Raw genomic sequence first — 20,307 nt, forward strand, 5'->3', positions numbered from 1 at the left:
CTCCCCCATGCTTCAGCATTTCACCACACACTCCATCAATTCCTGGGGCTTTCCCCGATTTAACTTTCTTCATTGCTTCCACAACTTCTATCCTACTGATTTCTTCCTGTCTTCTCAAAAGAACCCTTCATAATGGCACTAAATGAGTCTGAACCACCTAGTAATAAGTTTCTCCTACACCAGGAAGTGGTACTCCCAAGGTTGTTGGAAAGCTGATGGCAGGGAAAGCTGGAGCTCCCGTTTCATTAGCCACTAACTTCTGAACACCTCCCTTTGCTGAGCTTTTTCGATGTTTCAGTAACACAGAGTTGGTCTGCTTCTCTCCAGGTTCCTCTAACTGTCAACACCAAACTATGTGCACATTACACACAACACTTTCTCTTCAAATTTTTACTAAAAATATCATCCTACCAACAAGCCTCCTTCTCTTCCTCACTGAGACTCAACTGTCTGAGGTGACCAATAGCAAACCCTTTTCTGTATCCTCCTACTCTCTCTAAACACACTTCAAAGCCAAAGGTGGCTGTTGTGTATATGTACACAACAACATATATTGTTCTCATGTTCCTGAACTTGCATTTTCTGAATTCTCTACTCCCTGGCTTCGGCTTTCATGTCATTCTCTGACTAATTATATCTGTTATTTACGTATCCCCTAATTCTACTGACAATGAAAAATTCTTCGACCAACTTACTTCTGAGACGGAACATATCCTATTAATTTGTCCTTTCTCTGAAATCTCCATTCTAGGAGATTCCAATGTTCACCACCACCTTTGGCTCTCCTCTCCTTTCACTGATCCACCCGGTGAACAAGACTACATCTTTTCTGTCCAATATTGACCTAGAACAGCTTGTACAGCACCCTGCCCTTATCCCTGACCACCTTGGAGTGACTTCCAAAATACTTGACCTCTTCCTTAAAACTACTCCTTCTGCTTATGCTGTTACACTTTTCTCTCCGTTGGGCTCATCCAATAACAACCTTATCACTTAAACTTGTCATATCACTTCAGTAAGGCTTATGGAGCCTCCCAAGAAGCGACATTTGTGGCAATTTGCAGCTGCTGATTGAGAGGCCCTTAGGCAATACTTCTCTGATTTTCCCTGGAATTAATGCTTCCATGGTGCTTCCATCTGCTTTAGGCAGTAATCCTTTGATTTTCCCTGGAATGATTAATGCTTCCATGGTGCTTCCATCTGAGTGTGCAGTCTGCATTACGGAGGTTATTCTCTCGGGCATGAAAGCATACATTCCTTACTCATATCCTATGACTGATGGAAAAAAAAAATTTGGTCAATCATGCTTGTGCTAATGCTGTCCACAACAAGGAGAAGGCCTGCAAAAGGTACCAGAGCCAACCCACCCCTGATTCGCATCTCTTTTATTTTTCAGCCCAGAATTATGCTGAGTCTGTTTTTCGCTCTGCCAAAAATACTTTCATTGATAGTAAATGCTCTGAACTCTCTAACCCAAATTCTTCCTGCTCCTTCTAGCACCTTCCCAAAAGCCTTGCCAGCAACTTTACATCTTCATCCTTCCCTCCTCTATTTCTACCGTGATGGCTCTGTAGCTATTTCTCCTACTGATAAAGCAGATCTCTTCGCTCAGACTTTCTCCTCCAATTCCAACTTGGGCGATTCTGGTGCTGTTCCTCTGTCACTTCCCCCTTCTAATTTCCTAATGACTGACGTTAAAATTTCTTCAGCTGATGTATTTTCTGCCATCAATGACCTCAGTACTAACAAGGCATGTGAGCTTGATGGGGTCCCTCCTGTTGTCCTCAAAAACTGTGCTTCTGTGGTTACACCCTACCCAGGTAAATTCTTTCGCCTTTGTCGCCAACTTGTACCTTTCCTTCTTGCCAGAAGTTTGCTCTCATTCAGCCTGTCCCAAAGAAGGGTGACCATTCCCAACCTTCTAACTATCGCCCAATTGCTCAAACATCCTGTGTCTCAAAAGTTTTTGAGTCTATTCTTAACAAAAAAAATTTTAAAGCATCTTTCTAATAACCTTCTTTCTGATCGTCAGTATGGGTTCCGTCAGGGACGCTCCACTGGCGATCTTCTCACCTACCTTTCAGACTCCTGGTCTTCCTCCTTTCGGGACTTTGACGAAAGTTTTGCCATTGCACTTGACATATCAAAGGCTTTTGATGGAGTCTGGCATAAATCTTTAAGTTCCAAACTGCCCTCTTACAGTTTCTATCCTTCTGTCTGTGCCTTCATCTATAGTTTCCTTTCTGGTCGTTCTACAGCTGCCGTTGTAGACAGCCACCGTTCTTCTATAAGATCTAACAACAGTGGTGTTCCTCAGAGCTCTGTCCTATCACCAACTCTCTTCCATTTATTCATCAGTGACCTTCTAAGCTGTACATCTAGCTCTATCCACTCAGATATTGATGCTTCCGCCCTTACCTTTCCATTCGGTTCTCGCAACGTCCATCTCAGCAGTTACTTCAACAAACTAGGGATGGGACTACGGCACACCTAATATCTGACTTGGCTCGTATCTCTGACTGGGGTCAAAGTAATCTTGTTGTTTTTAATGCATCGAAGACTCAGTTCTAACTCCTATCAACCCAACAAAATGTTCCACAGGAGTACCCACTAATGTTTAACAATATTCAGCTCAATCCTGCATCATCCTTAAACATACTTGGCTTTTCATTGTCTCGGGATTTATCTTGGAAAGATCATATTACCTTTCTTGTATAATCTGCTTCCAAGAGGTTAGGTGTACTAAGCCGACTCTGTACCTTCTTAACTCCTGTACAGTTGTTGACTTTATACACAGGTTTTATTCGCCCCGGTACAGAATACAAATCTTATATGTGGGGAGGCTCCCCACATACAGCTCTGCTCAACAAGGTAGAGTCAAAGGCTTTTCGTTTCATTAACTCTCCTCCTCTTACTGGCTCTCTTCAACCTCTGTCTCTTCATTGCAATGTTGCATCTTTCACACATTGGCTCCCAGACTTCCTGTGTGAGGGATTTTGCTGGAAGGATGCTAGGCATACAGCTCTCCGCCTCTCGGCTCTTGGTCACGAAGCTCATAGGTTCCTACCCTTGGGTTCCCTTCTTTATTAAATTTTGAAAACGCCCAGTTCCGTCCTGTATTGAGGACACTGGGCGCTAATGGGTTAACTCTTTTCTATCGCCACTTCAATGGTCACTGCTCCTCTGAACTGTCTGATTGCATCCCTCCACCTCTACAACAAGTGCGTAGCCTGCGTCTAGCAGCAAACTCTCATCCCATTTCTGTCCAACTCTCTAATGCAAGAGTTAACTGTTAACTCCCAGTCCTTCATTTATGCAATAGGTCAACTCTGGAACTGTCTCCCTCTGTCTGTATTTCCTACTTCCTATGATCTCCAGTCTTTCAAACGCAGTGTGTCCAGGAATCTCGAAATTAATGGATCTTGAATTTGGTTCTCTTTTGTATTTTTTTTTTTCTTGGAAGAAACGGTTAGTGGGCTCCTAGCCTTTGGTTCCTTCTTCCTTGATAAAAAAAAAAAATCCTTGAATAAAAAATACATATTAAGCATAAGTTTGCGATAAAATAGTGCAAAATAGTGCAGGAACATTTTATAACACAGGGCGAGCATAAAGTCCCTGATTTTGACAAAAAGGACACTTTCCCCCCCTAATTTTGACTAAAAGGGCACATTTGATACGAAGAAGAAAAAAGACAGTTCAGGCACCCAAAGCCCCCCGCCCTGTGCACGTCCCTGTCACTACTCTACCTCCATTCGTTAATGGACTGGTTGATGGTAATTTTTTTTTTTTTTAAGGAAGCAATTTATTTGGGTGATAAATGTGCTGAATTATCCTATGATATAGTTAATTTGACAAACCAAAGTTAAAATTTGATAATATAATCCTTTAAAGTTGCACAAAAAGAGGTTACTGGCAGCACGAGTCTCGAGTGGCCATGACATCATACACCCGCCAAGCCTGGAGACGAAAGTTGTGTGATTATGGTTCTGCTGATTGGCCAAAGTTTGCTTCGTCATGGCCAAGTCAGTATACAACCACCATTGGTGCTTTGTTCCAGTGTGCATGAACACAAGTAGAAAAAAGATTCATCTCTATTCCAAGAGACATGAAAAGCGTCAGGAATACCCCGCCACAGAGGGCAACTCCTACTGCTGTGAAGCAGTTCAAGGAAATACTGAATCAGCGGTCATTTACCGAATCGGCACCCTTAAATGGAAAATATGATTTTTATCGCCATGAAGGCTCATGCACACTGAAATCCAGTCAAAAATTTGTGCCAAATAGGACTATTAATAAAAAATCAGGTTTCAGAGCCTTGCTAAAGTTAGCGGATATTTGACCTTCATCGTTGACATACATTGACAGACCTTCATTTTGCACAGATATTTATATAAAGCACATTTAAATGTATCTGCATTGTAAATCAATATTTGCATATAACAGAAGTCTGTCAAAGAGAATTGTCAAGCTAGAAATGAAACACTTCCGCTAACTTTAACAAATATTTGTTCTGAATCCTGGAGTTTCATTGACAGTCAAATTAAACACAGATTTTTGACCGATTTTCAGATAATTAGGTGTGTATGAATCTATATGGTGATAAGAATTATAATATCTTAACATGTACAACTTACCCTAACCTAACAGTCACCTGTCAAGCAAAACCAGGCCCAACTTTGGCTTAAGCCACTGGCAGCAATATGAAAATTTTTTTCTCCAGATCAGACTGGCTATTACTAAAAAAAAATGTTCAAATGTCACCTGTACATAAGACCAAGAAAAGAGATAACCAAATACTCCACAGAGGTATAGCTCCACGGTCAGGCCTATCTAGGAGGCAAAAGCACTGAAATATATCGGTCTTTGTGACATCTTCCCTATGTATTACTGCCCTGTTTCAAGGCTATATGCCCCTGGAGTCAGGATCTAGCAATACTTATACTGATTCAGTTCGTAAATAACTTGATTACGACTTTATCAAATCTAATCTTTGCACTACCTTGTTGTCCTGGTATGTGCCTGGTTGCCTCAAGGGTCGCCTCACTACAAGTCTCTCTAAAACCAACAAAACTCTTCACTAAAGCACAAACTTAGCATACTTCATCTTTAAGAAAGATATTACACTACGTTTTACATACCTAGCATGATGATAACAACTGAATATCACAGAAATCTTACCTGTACCAGAGTATGATTGATTCCCAGACATTGTAGTGAGCAGCGGTCAGACACTTTGTGACGTCACAGCGAGGATGCATGTTTAACGCGAGGTACGATAATCTCCAACTTTGACTATTTTTTTCATAATTATGAAATCGGAGAGAAAAATTAATAATATTCCGATGCTTACGAGTGACCATTTTATTACTTTATGTAACTTGTACACGACCATCAACCAGTCCATTGAAGAATGTATGAGTATAGCTCCATGATACAATGTTTCCATTCAAACTTCTGGAGAGTATGTTATCATGGTCCTGCATACCACATGCAAAAGTTTCTTCTGTTATAAGCTACATGTGCTATTCAAACTTCTGACTGTACATTACTGCATGGGGTAAGTGTGACACATTTGGAGGGGGCTACTTCCCATTTCCCTACCCCAAGATGCATTAACAAATATGATGCAACAGCACTCACAGGACAATGACCCTTTATCCCATTTTCAAATTTCTCAGTGTTCGTTACATCCTAATATATTCTAAACATTCCTGAACGAAAGCACACTTCCGGGTAAGAATGGGTGGGGTACTCGTATGGAGGTACCACTGCACAGGACTAGGGCTTAGGAAACTCATATTTTGGGTACGTTTCACCCGTTGAAGGTCATTAGTTCAAAGATCAAAGGTCACAGGGTATAAAGTGTATGAAATACAAAGGTCATTGACCTCAAGGCCGAGGTCATTGCAAGGTCATCAAGTGTGAGACAAAATTAGAACTCTATCTATCTATCTATAGCCCGACGCCCTAATCCCGCAAACGGTGGCCACAGACAAAATGCCTCCAAGTCACTCTGCCACCCACCATTTGACCACTCTCCCCCCAAATCACTCCCCCCTCCCTCATATACCTCTCAACTCCATCCCTCCACCTCATCCTCGGTCTTCCTCTCCCTCTCCCTCCCCCCACCTCACCTACATACACCCACTTAGTCAGTCTTTCATTCTCCATTCTCTCCACATGTCCAAACCACCTCAGTGTATTTCTCCTAATCTTCTCAACCACATCCACATCTACCCCACAACGTTCCTTCACTTCTTCATTCGTCAACCTGTCCCTCCATGTCACTCCACATGCTCCTCTCAAGTAACTCATTTCCACTGCTCTCACTCTTGACTTGTTCCCCTCTTGCAAGGTCCATGCCTCGCTTCCATACGTCAGGGTAGGGATCACAATACTATCATGCAGTGACTTCTTAACTTCCATACTCACCTCCCTATTTCTCATCACTGCTTTAGTGAACCAACAACCTTCCTTCCCTGCTGTACCCTTTCACGCACTTCATCCCCCAAAGTTCCATCCTTACTCATCACACTAACCAAGTACTTGAATGCACTCACGTCCTCCATATCCTCGCCATCCAACCTCACCATGGATTCTGTGACTTCATTCCTCTCAAACACCATGACTTTACTCTTGTTTACATTAACTCTCAGATTCCTCTTCCTACACACTGTCCCAAATTCATTCACCAAACCTTGCAACCCCCATTCATCTTCACTCAACGATACTGTATCATCAGCAAACAACAACACCGGAATCTTCCAAGTCTCACCCTCATTCATTTGAGCCACCCACACATCCACTGCCCTGCTTGCACCTCCTTTACAACCCCATCCATGTATATATCAAACAGCCATGGAGACATCACACAACCCTGTTTCAGTCCCGCATTGAGATCAAAGAACTCAGCTTACCATCCACTCGCACCGTAGCCCTAGCTCCTTGGTACATACTCTTCACAGCACTCAACAATTTCCCCTCTGCTCCATATATTCTCAGTAACTTCCACATACCTTGTCTATCTATTCTGTCATAAGCTTTCTCCAAGTCCATGAAGGCAGCATACACTTTCTTTCCCTTCTCTAGATGCTTCTCCACTAAACATCATAAAACAAATATCTGACCTACACACCCTTTTCCCTTTCTAAATCCCCCTTGTTCATCTCCAACTAGCTCTTCTGTTGTATGCCTAACCCTATCAATGAGTATTCTACCATATATTTTTCCAGTCACACTAAGAAGGCAAATGCCCCTATGGTTACCACATACTTCTCTCTCCCCTTTTCCTTTGTATAAAGGAACAATTATACCTGATTTCCAATCCTCCGGGAACCCTTCCCTCTTCCCAAGCCAATCTACATATCTTCCATATCCACTCCACTACAATCTCACCCCCGTACCTCAGCATTTCACCACACACTCCATCAATTCCTGGGGCTTTTCCCATCTTGATCTTCTTCATTGCTTCCACTATTTCCGCCCTACTGATCTCTTCCTCCCTTCTTTCATCTCTCCTTCTTCCAGCCATTCCCCAGCCACTTATACTCGCACTGCTCTCACTCACAACATTCAACAAATCCTCAAAGTGCTCCTTCCATCTCCTCAATTTCTCTCTCTTCTCCACCAACAATCTATTATTCCTATCTTTCACTCCCCTACTATTACCCCTTTCACACTGCCTTACTTTCTTTACCTCCTTCCAAAACAATTTCTTACTCTCCCTCCATTTCACACTCAGATTCCTCCCAAACTCTTCATCCACTTTCTTCTTACTTTCCTTCACCAATCTCTTCACCTCCCTTCTCCTGCTCACATATACCTCTTTCTTCTCTCTCTCATCTTCTCCCCTACCTTTACTTGCTAGCCATTCACTATATGCCTTCTTCTTTTGTTCCACAGCTCGTTTCACCTCATCACTCCACCATGCTGTCCCTTGCACACCCCTACATCTCCTCCTCACTCCACAAACCACCTCACACGCTGCGCCTATCTCTTCCGTGAATATCTTACATAGGTCTTCCACCCCTTCCATCTGGTCTAACTCATACCTTCCCAATCTTTCTTCCACGATGCTCTTATACTCTGCCATTTTCTCACTGTCTTGCAATTTCTCCACTCTTCTCACAGGAGCTGTTTCCTCCTGTCTTCCCCTTCGTCTGTTCAACTCACATTATGCAAATATCTGAGTCCTTTATTCATTTTGCTGCTACGCGAGAAATACACATGTATATCATGAATAAAAGAATGCTGACGCTTCTCTGCTGGCTGTGACAATGGAAGGTGTCACATGAATTACAGTCTTTATGTGATGACAGTATTAATCACATAACAGACAGTACGGGAAGGAAGAATATGCTCTCATTTTAAGGCGAAGAAATACTGAAAACAGGAAAATGAGGGCAGAAGATTGTCGACGAGCTTTCGCACAAGCAAGGTTTAATTTCTGTAATGACTTTTCATTCACCATGGGAGAAATGAACACCTGATTCATTTTATCGTAAGTACTGTATATCATGGGTCACCTCTGGAAAATTGCAATTGTCTTTAAAAAGGAGTACTTGAGCCACTGGCATACCAAAAGCAGGATTACCTGAGCAAATTTATATACTTACAAAAGATGAGGGTGGAAAGATGTGTGTGTGTGTGTGTGTGTGTGTGTGTGTGTGTGTGTGTGTAACAATATTCTTCGGACTGTTTATTTATGGAACTCATATCCTCAGTATTCTAACTTATGGGGGGCCAGGAGGCTTACCATGGCTGGTGCAGAAAAATATGGACACAAACCACTAAAGCCCGTGTCCCATATTCAAGTTCATCTTCGAGAATGGCCCCGATCACCAAGATCTTACCCTCGAGGTATGCTCTTGGTGAAATGCCGTGATCATACCTCAAACGGTAGGCCTAGACGGCCATTTCACGACACAGTCACGTTAGTGCTAAGACACACAAAGACATTGCTACAACATCCCACGACACCCTACAGAAGCGTTACGTTATCCTGACGACACACTATTATCATCCCTCAGTTAAAAAATAATGGTCATTTTGACTCCACGTCACGCCGACATCGCCAAGACACGCTACTACAAGATACGACACGCTACGAAACCGTTAAGTTACCGCTAAGTTACAGCTAAGATTATCAGGACATATGATGATCAACGACGATGACCGTGAGCTTCGGTGTGATGCTATATATAGGAGGGATGAGTATAGAGTGATGTGACCTTTTTATTGTATGGTTATGGTTTTTATCGACTGCAAATATGTATATACTGTATTATTAATTAGGGTTGACAGTTGACGTATTTGAAATAGTTCCTCCTCCCACTGATCTATTTCTAATATTGATGTCCCCTACATTACTCGTAAACCCCGTTCCTCGCCTGACAGTCAACAGCTGATAAGTGCAAGTGTGCAGTATAGGAAGGTATTGGGCACTTGCAGGCGATGGTAGTCCGCTGGGTGAGGTCTTTCACTATTTGTATATATGTAAATTCTTTATAGCATCTTGTAACAGTTATCGTAATTAGGATCGACAGTTGACGTATATGGAATAGTTCCTGACTCCTCTGGTTCTCCTTCATATATTGAAGTTTCCTATATTATTGTTTGCCTCGACTGACAGTCAGCAAGTGATGAATGCAGGTACATAATGTACAGTAGAATGGCATTACATATTGCAGGCGATGGTGTTCTGTTGGTCGAGGTATTATTACCATTAGTGTAGGTCTAGCTATTTGTACCTTTAGGATTTAGTATAGGTTAGCCATTTGTCTGCTGGGTTAATAGTTGTGGGGCCTTTATTTTAGGTATTTGTCCGTATTAAATAATGTAAAATAATAATTATATAAAAGAGAAAATAAAACAAAAAAAAATAATAAAAAAAACATTAAACATTTATATATATATATATATATATATATATATATATATATTTATATATATATATATTATATATATACTGTATATATATATGTATATATATGTATATCTATCTCTCTATCTATCTATATGTATATATATATTGTTACATAGCCTATTATTTGATCATCCTTTGTATAATTCTAACGTACAGTATGCTGCACGTTTGATCACGATTCGCCTCATGGCTTCCATAATGACCAAGCTTCCGTGTTCTACCTCACTCCCCGCTTCTCCCCCTTATAGTAGAGTAAGTCGTTCTTTCTGTTGTTCAGAGCAGGCGTGTCAACTCTTCGTCCCCTATGGCTTCATTTGCGCGTCCTTCTTACAAGTTGTATCAAGCTCTGCCGGCCCCTATATAATGAGCTCAGTCTCTGCATTAATTGCCAGTTAGATCTACTCCTCATTTTGTTCACATCTCTGTCCTCCCCTGTACAGAGTATTGTTATTGTGAGTGCTCAGGAAGTCTCCGACCATCTAGCTGCTGTGTATTTTGAGTATAAGTGTTATTACATTTTTTTTCTTGTACTGTATAGCATGAGGTGTTGGTTCGTAGGCCCGGTAAGGTTTTTGTGATTAATGTAAAGTTTAACTGTTAGCCATTGTTAATAATATTTTGTATCTGTAATAATATATCTTGCATTAACTGAGCATTATCCGGTTTTCCATTTTATCAGGGCAGACTTAGATAAATTTACTCTTGCTAATTTCGTGTTAATACAGGCTACTGCAGTTAACCATATATTTAACCTGCTTTTTGCCATTACATTATCCTTATGAGTCCTGAATGTTTAGTTGTTAGTTTGAGCATTAAACTTTAACTTGTACTTTTACCTAACTCTTTTGTTTTGAACCTGGAACTTTGCGGGACAGTAGTGATTTTTAGTATTCTAACTTGAAGTGTTCATTATTTCTCTCTGTTCCGTAACATAAATTTGGCGACCTTTTATCAGGATATTCAGGATATTATCATAAGGATATTCCTTGATATTTTGTGACTGTGATTTATTCATGATGTCTACTATTACTACACTTGATGAAGCCAAAGATTTTTTGTCAAATGTGTAAACAGTGTGTGATGTAGAAAACAGAACAAAGAATGAACTTAAGCTTGTTGCTCAACAATTGGAAATTGCTGTTCACTCTCATCATTCTAAAGATCAAATTGTTGACATGATTAATGAAAGCTTGTTTAATGTAACTCCTCCAGAGGAGCAAACGCAGATTGAAATAGCTAATTTACAGCTAGCCCTGCAGGAGGCTCGTGCTAAGGAGGCTGAGTTTCAGGCACGTTCTAAGGAGGCACAGGCACGAATTGAAATTGCTAGGATTCAGGCAGACCATGAGTATCGCATGAAACAAGGTGGAACTGGATCATCTAGCTCTGATGATTTTGATGTGGCTAAAAATGTTAAACTTGTCCCTCCTTTTAATGAATCTGATTTAACAAAGTATTTTCAGTTGTTTGAGAGGGTAGCTACAGGTTTTAATTGGCCCAAAAAGTATTGGCCAGTACTCCTTCAAACTGTTCTCACCGGTAAAGCTCAAGTAACTTATGCATCTTTGCCTCAGGATCAATGTGATAATTATGATGTAGTTAAGAGCTTGATTCTTAAGGCCTATGAGCTTGTTCCTGAAGCCTATAGAGTAAAATTTAGGACAACTTATAAGCAAGATAAGCAATCCCATGTTGAGTATGCAAAAATCAAAGATCTTTTAGAGCAGTGGTTAAATTCTAAGAATGTAAATTCTGACTTTGATAAATTTAAGCAGATGATTTTGCTGGAGGACTTCAAAAGGTGTATTAATAAAGATGTAAGCCTATATCTTGATGAGAAAACAATAGATAATTTGTCTGATGCTGCAGTTTTAGCTGATGAATATGTTCTCACTCACAAAAGAGATATTCTAAAGAAAAAAGGAAAGCTGAGAGTAAGTACGTTGCCTCTACTCAGAGTACAGGTAACAGGAAAGAGAATAAAGATGATGTTTCTCAGGAAGTAAATACCAGCTTCACCTCTAGATTTCAGAAAAGAAAATGTACTTATTGTAGTAAGCTTGGTCATACTACGGAGAAATGTTTCAGGAGACAGCGTGATGTGAACAAAAAGGAGTCTTTAAATATTCAGTCAATTGGTCTAGTGTCCACTCTTGAGAGTTCCCAGAATTCTTTAACCGAGTTAACTGAACCTGCTTTGAGGGGTAAATTAAATTCTCATGATGAAGCTCCTCTTTTGAGCAGTAACGTGGGTGACACTCTCAAGAGTTCATGTGCTAATTTCCTGTCTGATGGTTTTGTCAGTCCTCTGGACAGTAATAACAGGAAATCAGTTAAAATATATCGTGATACAGGTGCTTGCCAATCCCTTATGCTGACCAGTGTTCTAGGCTCTATTGTTAATTCCTGTGATGAAACTGTAATCTTACAAGGTGTAGGGAATAATTACTTCTCTGTCCCTCTGTGCAGAGTGAATTTAGAGTCTGGTTTTGTTAATGGTTCCGTTATGGTTGGGTTGGTTGAGACACTCCCAATGTCAGGTGTAACTTTCTTACTTGGAAATGATATTCGTGGAAGTCAAGTGTGTCCAGCTCCTCAGTTGTCTAGTCAGCCAATGACTGCGGCCCAGGATTGTGATGTCCCTGATGTGTTCTCTGCATGTGCTGTCACTAGGGATAAGTCTAAAGTTACTGGTGACTTAGAGGATAATGATGATGTTATCCTAGCTGACACTTTTCTTGCTAATTTGGACCACTCACCAGATGAGGCAGTACCACGTAGAGTTGATAATTTGTCTTGTCAAGAGTTGGTTGAGTTGCAGGTTGCTGACCCTGAGATGAAAGGTCTAGCTAACTCTGCTTGCGGTGAGGAAGAGTCAGCTGGTGCTTCTACTTGTTATTATATAAAGTCAGGAGTACTTATGAGGAAGTGGAGACCCCCAACAGCATCAGCCGACTGTGAATGGGAGGTTGTACATCAAGTTGTCATCCCTCGTGTTTGTAGGCAGGATATCATTAGAGTGGCTCATGATTCCAGTTTGGCAGGACACCTTGGAGTGAGGAAGACTGTGGCACGCATTTTGAAACACTTCTACTGGCCACGTATTTTCAGAGATGTTTCCTGGTATTGTAAGTCTTGTCACACCTGTCAAGTTGTGGGGAAGTGTAATCAGACCAAAAAGGTTGCACCTCTAGTTCCCATTCCTCCTTTTGAGGCGCCATTCACCCGTGTGATGGTGGATATTGTGGGCCCTCTTCCTAAGACTTCTTCAGGATTTTCTTATGTGTTGACCCTGATTGATATGGCTACTCATTATCCTGAAGCCATTCCACTTAGAAATATCTCAGCAAAGAACGTGGTTAAGGAAATGCTAGGTTTCTTCACAAAGTTTGGTCTGCCCAAGGAGGTAGAGTCAGACCGGGGAAGTAATTTCATGTCAAATGTTTTCAAGCAGTCTCTGAAAGAGTTGGGCATCACCCAGATCACGTCTTCAGCTTACCATCCCCAGACCCAAGGAGCGTTGGAGAGATATCATCAAACACTCAAATCGATGCTCAGGAAATACTGTTTGGAACATCAGAAAGACTGGGATAAAGGTCTTCCATTCGTTGTATTTGCCGCAAGAGAATCTCCAAATGAATCACTGGGCTTCTCACCCTTTGAATTACTGTTTGGCCATGAAGTAAGAGGACCCCTTAAGCTATACAAGGAATGCTGGCTGTCGGAGGAAAATGACGTCAACCTGCTGGAGTATGTGATGAAGTTCAAAGAACGGCTGTCCACTGCTTTACAGCTGGCGAGAGAGAATTTAGGAGCTGCTCAGGAGAAGATGAAGACTTGGTATGATAAGAAGTCCAGGTTACGCCACTTTCAACCAGGAGATCAGGTTTTGATTCTGCTACCAGTGCATGGGCAACCTCTTCAAGTCAAGTTTAGTGGTCCTTATTTCGTGGAGAAGAAACTCAGTGATGTCAACTATGTCATCGCCACACCAGATCGTAGAAAGAACAAGCAACTTTGTCACATCAACATGCTAAAGTTATATCACAGGCGGGACGAAAATAACCCAGTCTGCACTGTAGCTGTTCCACCTGAGTCTGCAAGTGAAGTTCTCCCATGCAGCATGAGCCTGAGTGATAGTTTGGGGAAGAATCCTGATATCATGAATGATCTCCAGACTAAGCTTTCTCATCTACCTCCCGAGGAAAGGCAGGAGTTTTCGGCATTACTGCAGGAGTACCCGCAAGTGTTCCGTGCCACTCCAGGAAGAACCACTGTGTTCATGCATGATGTCCATGTTGGAGACGCAAAGCCAATTAAACTGCCTCCTTACCGTGTGAACCCAGTGAGAGTTCCTCTCATCCAGAAGGAGCTTGGCTACCTGTTGGACCACAAGATGATTGAGCCCTGTCAGAGCGAGTGGAGTTCTCCTGTCACTCTAGTCCCTAAGCCAGGTGGGTGACAGCGGCTTTGCATCGACTACAGACGTGTTAATGAGATAACCAAAACAGACACTTACCCTCTCCCTCACGTGGAAGATTGCATAGACAAGATCGGAAAGGCTAGGTACATAAGTAAGTTTGATTTGTTAAAGGGATACTGGCAAGTACCTATGACTGAACGTGCTAGGGAGATCTCATGTTTTGTGACACTAGGAAAGACTTTTGCATGTAATGTAATGCAATATGGTATGAAGAATGCACCAGAAACATTTCAGAAGCTCATGAATGCTGTAACAGAGGGTTTGGCAGGGTGTGTTGTTTATATTGATGATGTATTAATCTTCAGTGACAACTGGAAAGATCACCTATGCCATGTCAATAAATTTCTTGAGCGTTTGGTTCAGGCTAATCTTGTAGCTAATTTATCAAAGTGTGAGTTTGGTCAAGCTAAAGTTCAATACCTTGGGTACGTAATTGGTGATGGACATGTTGCACCACCAGGAGCTAAGGTTCAGGTTATAAGTGATCTTCCCAGACCTAAAAGTAGGAAAGAGCTACAAAGATTTTTGGGAATGGTAGGTTATTACAGGAGATTTGTTCTTAACTTTTCAATTCTTGTATCACCACTTACAGACCTACTGAAAAAGGGAGTTAAATTTGTTTGGACTGATAACTGTGAATCCTCTTTCACTAAACTTAAAGCTATCCTATTAAGTCAGCCAGTGCTCGCTACTCCAAATTTTGCTAAGCCTTTTAAGATGGCTGTTGATGCAAGTGATACAGGAGCTGGGGCTGTTTTGCTGCGAGAGGATGATCAGGGTATTGAACACCCTGTATCTTATTACAGCAAGAAGTTCACTCCACCTCAAAAGAACTACTCAACTATTGAGAAAGAGCTTTTGGCCTTGATATTGGGTTTACAGCATTTTTCATTTTATTTGTGTTCTGGTTTTGACCCCATAGTCATTTATACCGATCATAACCCATTGAAATTCCTTAGTAAGTTTAAAGATGAAAATCAGAGATTGACAAGATGGAGTCTACTTCTTCAGGAGCATTCATTAGACATACAGGATGTCAAGGGGAAAGAAAATGTTATTGCAGATTGCTTATCTAGACTTTAGACAGATTGTTTTAGAGTAATAAGAAATTACCTTTGTAAATTTCTTTTTTTTTTTTGTGGGGAGGTGTTACATAGCCAATGATTTCATCATCCTTTGTATAATTCTAACGTACAGTATGCTGCATGTTTGATCACGATTCGCCTTGTGGCTTCCATAGTGACCAAGCTTCCGTGTTCTACCTCACTGCCCTCTTCTCCCCCTTATAGTAGAGTAAGTCGTTCTTTCTGTTGTTCAGAGCAGTGTCAACTCTTTGTCCCCTCTGGCTTCATTTGCGCGTCCTTCTTACAAGTTGTATCAAGCTCTGCCGGCCCCTATACAATGAGCTCAGTCTCTGCATTAATTGCCACTTAGATCTACTCCTCATTTTGTTCACATCTCTGTCCTCCCCTGTACAGAGTATTGTTATTGTGAGTGCTCAGGAAGTCTCCGACCATCTAGCTGCTGTGTATTTTGAGTATAAGTGTTATTACATTTTTTTTCTTGTACTGTATAGCATAAGGTGTTGGTTCGTAGGCCCGGTAACGTTTTTGTGATTAATGTAAAGTTTAACTGTCAGCCATTGTTAATAATATTTTGTATCTGTAATAATATATCTTGCATTAACTGAGCATTATCCGGTTTTTCCATTTTATCAGGGCAGACTTAGATAAATTTACTCTTGCTAATTTCGTGTTAATAGAGGCTATTGCAGTTAACCATATATTTAACCTGCTTTTTGCCATTACATTATCCTTATGAGTCCTGAATGTTTAGTTGTTAGTTTGAGCATTAAACTTTAACTTGTAATTTTACCTAACTCTTTTGTTTTGAACCTGGAACTTTGCGGGACAGTAGTGATTTTTAGTATTCTCACTTGAAGTGTTCATTATTTCTCTCTGTTCCGTAACAATGTATATACCTATCTCTCTCTCTCTCTCTCTCTCTCTCTCTCTCTCTCTCTCTATCTATATATATATATATATATATATATACACACATATATATATACATATATATATATATGTAAATATATCTATATATATATCTATATATATCTATATGTATATATATATATATCTATATATATATATACTGTATGTAGATAGATAGATATATATAGATATATTGTATATATATATATATATATATATATATATATATATATATATATATATATATATATATATATATATATATATATAATATATATATATATATATATATATATATATATATATATATATATATATATATATATATATTATATATAATGTCAGGACTCCATATTATAATTACAAATAATAGATAGATAGATAGATAGATAGACAGATAGACAGATAGAAGCAGCAAGTCAGGGGATGAGATAGGTAGTGTGCCAGTGAGAATCGAGCAATGGTAAACATGCTTACACACTGTAACTCAAGGAGTGCTTGATATGCACACGAGCAGTCAAGTGTGTCCATACACACACATACACACATACTCACACACAGGCTTTTAGAAACTTAACATCATTTTATTCCACATGAAACGACTCCTGCTAAAATAGGAATTTAGGAAGCAGAGCTCAGAAGGAGGTTAGCCTTGGAATCGACAGGTGGTCGAGAGAAGGAGACAGGCCATTGAACCGACAGGTAGTGGAGAGAGTGAATAAGAAGAGGGGTCCAACTAGACTACTTAGTATATTAAGTCTCTGTATATTACCTACTCTGCTCAACTTAGACTTTCTCTGAAGATAATAAATCAAGATCAACTCCCTATATTCGTCTTTAACTCCTCGTGCTCTTCAATTAACTCAAGACTCACCTATTACAATAATTAAGAGTTACATGTATAAAAATGTTGGCTACAAAGCTTTAACATTAAATTGTGGCAGCGTTGGGCTATTATAATTACAAATCATAATAGATAGCATGATGGATAGATAGGTAGATAGATAGACAGACAGATAGAAGCATGTGCAAAACAAAAGGATACCCAATTTCACCTGCACCGCTGGGTAATTACCCTGTACCACATCAACCATGGGACGTTGTGGCAGTTGATATACTCAAGATGCCATTATCATACAATAATAACCAATACCTATTCGTAGCAACGGATCATTTTTCCCGTTATGTAATTTTAGCTCCAATTAAAGATAAAACAGCAGAGACAGTAGCAAAGGCAATAACAGATAATGTAATATGTCGCTTTACTACCCCAAAGGTATTAATAAGTGATAATGGAGGAGAATTTAATTCTGATGTCTTACAAGAAATATGTAAACAATACAACATCAAAAAGGTTAACATTTTAGCCTATCACCCAGCATCTAATGGGTTAGTAGAGAAACAAAACAAAAACGTATTAGATGTGCTACGACACATTCTCAATGAAAATTATGCAAGCTGGGATGATTGGATTCCTAGAGTAGAAGCCTCAATTAATGGATCTATAAATAAGTCCATAGGTGACACACCACATTCCATTATATATGGGACAGATAAAAAACTACCATATGAGCTCCTAGAAGGTGACAGCATGCCTATATACAATTACGATGATTACTCTAAACTCCGTTTACATGAATTCCAGGACATACACAAAAGGCAAAAAACAATTGACGATGTCCAAGGAAGAAATGACGGAGGCATTTAATAAAAAGGCAAGAGATTCGCATATCAGCTTAGGAGACATTGTTTATGGTATGATTCATACGAGAGACAATAAATTATCCCCAAAATGAGGGCCCATACAGAGTAATTAATATAAAAGCAAACAAAGTTTTAATTAAGTCACTGTCAAGTGGCGAAGAGAAACAAGTTCATATTGACCATTTAAAACGAGTTTCAAGGGAACTATCCAATAGTTATTCAGCCTCGGATACAACCGAACAAGCGAACGTAACTCATGAAACCAATCAAGAACAACAATAATTACAAAAATAAATTAAGGTCATATACCAAACAATCAAACATAGGTGCAACTGTTCCAATAAAATCTACAGTACATCATTTATGAGATTTAAATATCTATTTAAACTCCTTCTATAAATGAAATAACAATCAAGTTATTGTTCTACGTTAGTCAACCGTAAAGCACATCATCACTATCATCGACCACAACATGACCATATTAGAAAATTAATAGATTTTTTTTTGTCGGCAGGTTGCGATGAAGGGACTTATGCTATGGATTCTCCTCTACATAGCAAGAGGATATGCGCACTTAGACCCCCAACACATAGTACGGCAAGGATGCCTCATAGCTCCAACGGCCACGACGTCAATCGTGAAAGATGTCATGAGTACTGAAATAAGTCTGGATTACTTATATGAATTACCTTCTTATCTAGAAAATATCGCAAGACCAATGAGAACCCTGGACTTCATGATAGGAGGCTATGTTTCACAAGCACATAACACAAAGGAAGTGGATGAAATAGTGAAGTTAGAGAAATGGAAAATAGAACAGGCTGTCAACTATGTTCATCATGATCCAAGATCTCCCATCTCATGGAACGGAGGTACTGAGCGACAAGAACAACATCGCACGTACTCGACAAAAGCGCGGTTTGTTCGACCTGGGTGGCGCAGTTCTTGGGAACATCTTTGGATTGGCTACAGAGGATGACCTCAAAGAAATAAACAACAAATTTAATAAAATAGCTCAGGTACTAACATACCAAGATAAATTCATCACAGGACATAACTCAGCAATGAAGACAATCGTGAAAAATCTGAAAAAGGCGGAAAACATAGCTCTTGAAAGTGTAGATAAAATAAATGACATGGAAGGTAACATAACACTTTTCCAACACTTCTCCATCATCACGGAACACATTGGCACAATTCTTCTCCAATTAGACAACACTAGAGTTCGTTACAGGGCACTTATGCAAGGAATTTCGAATGCCGGTGATGACAAGATCACAATTGACTTACTTCCAGTTCATGAGCTACGTCAGATAATTAGTCAAGGCATACATAAACATAAATTGAAGCCCTTGTTCCGAAGTAGGGAATTCATGCATTATTATCCATATTTAGAAGCAACACTAACACAAACATCAGTAGTAGATCATGTACCATTCATAACTGAAGACCTGTTCACAGTATACGAAATACACACCTTCCCTTCTAAGAATAATAACACTTTGGTCATCATCAACATCAACACAGACACCGAAATCATCATGGTCTTCAAGAGACGGAACACTGTCACTTTCGCCAGTGAATCAACGATTGAATGAAAGTACCGCACATCCTTACATGCTGTTCGCCTTTGTCCTGCGTACATTTTCACGTTTCAGCCTACTGAAACAGTCCCTTGTGAAATGGCTATCATAAGAAATCACAATATTCATAATCATTGCAACTTCACTTTTGCTCCAGATAAGCTTGTACACCATCAATGCATCGGACACTCACAGTTTTTTTATTTCACTCATAACACATCAGTTTACATAGTCTGTCCAGATATATCACCATCTCATACTTCAGCCTCAGGATTATACATAGCACCAGACTTCTGTGCGGTATTTACACCATCCATGTCCACTTTATCCATCATCAATCACTACGCCATCCTCAATCATACACAAACATTTCCACCCACTGCCTGATATGAACTTAAACATGAGCACAAGTATTAAGTTGACTTCACCTAAGTTTGAAACTATGCAACTGATCAATGAAACAATGAAGCCCTGGGAAGATTTGAGTTTGAGTATGTTCAAACCATATTATGTGTATTACCCAGCACCAACTATCTTTATAATTTTCTGTATTGTATTTGCAGTAGTGCTGTTCGCAATGCACAGAATGCATGCAAGAATTGCAAATTTGGAGTCAAT

Source organism: Coenobita brevimanus, chromosome 6 (assembly GCF_032717465.1).
Source record: "Coenobita brevimanus isolate Jiangsu-jjx chromosome 6, ASM3271746v2, whole genome shotgun sequence".
Lineage (NCBI taxonomy): Eukaryota > Metazoa > Arthropoda > Malacostraca > Decapoda > Coenobitidae > Coenobita > Coenobita brevimanus.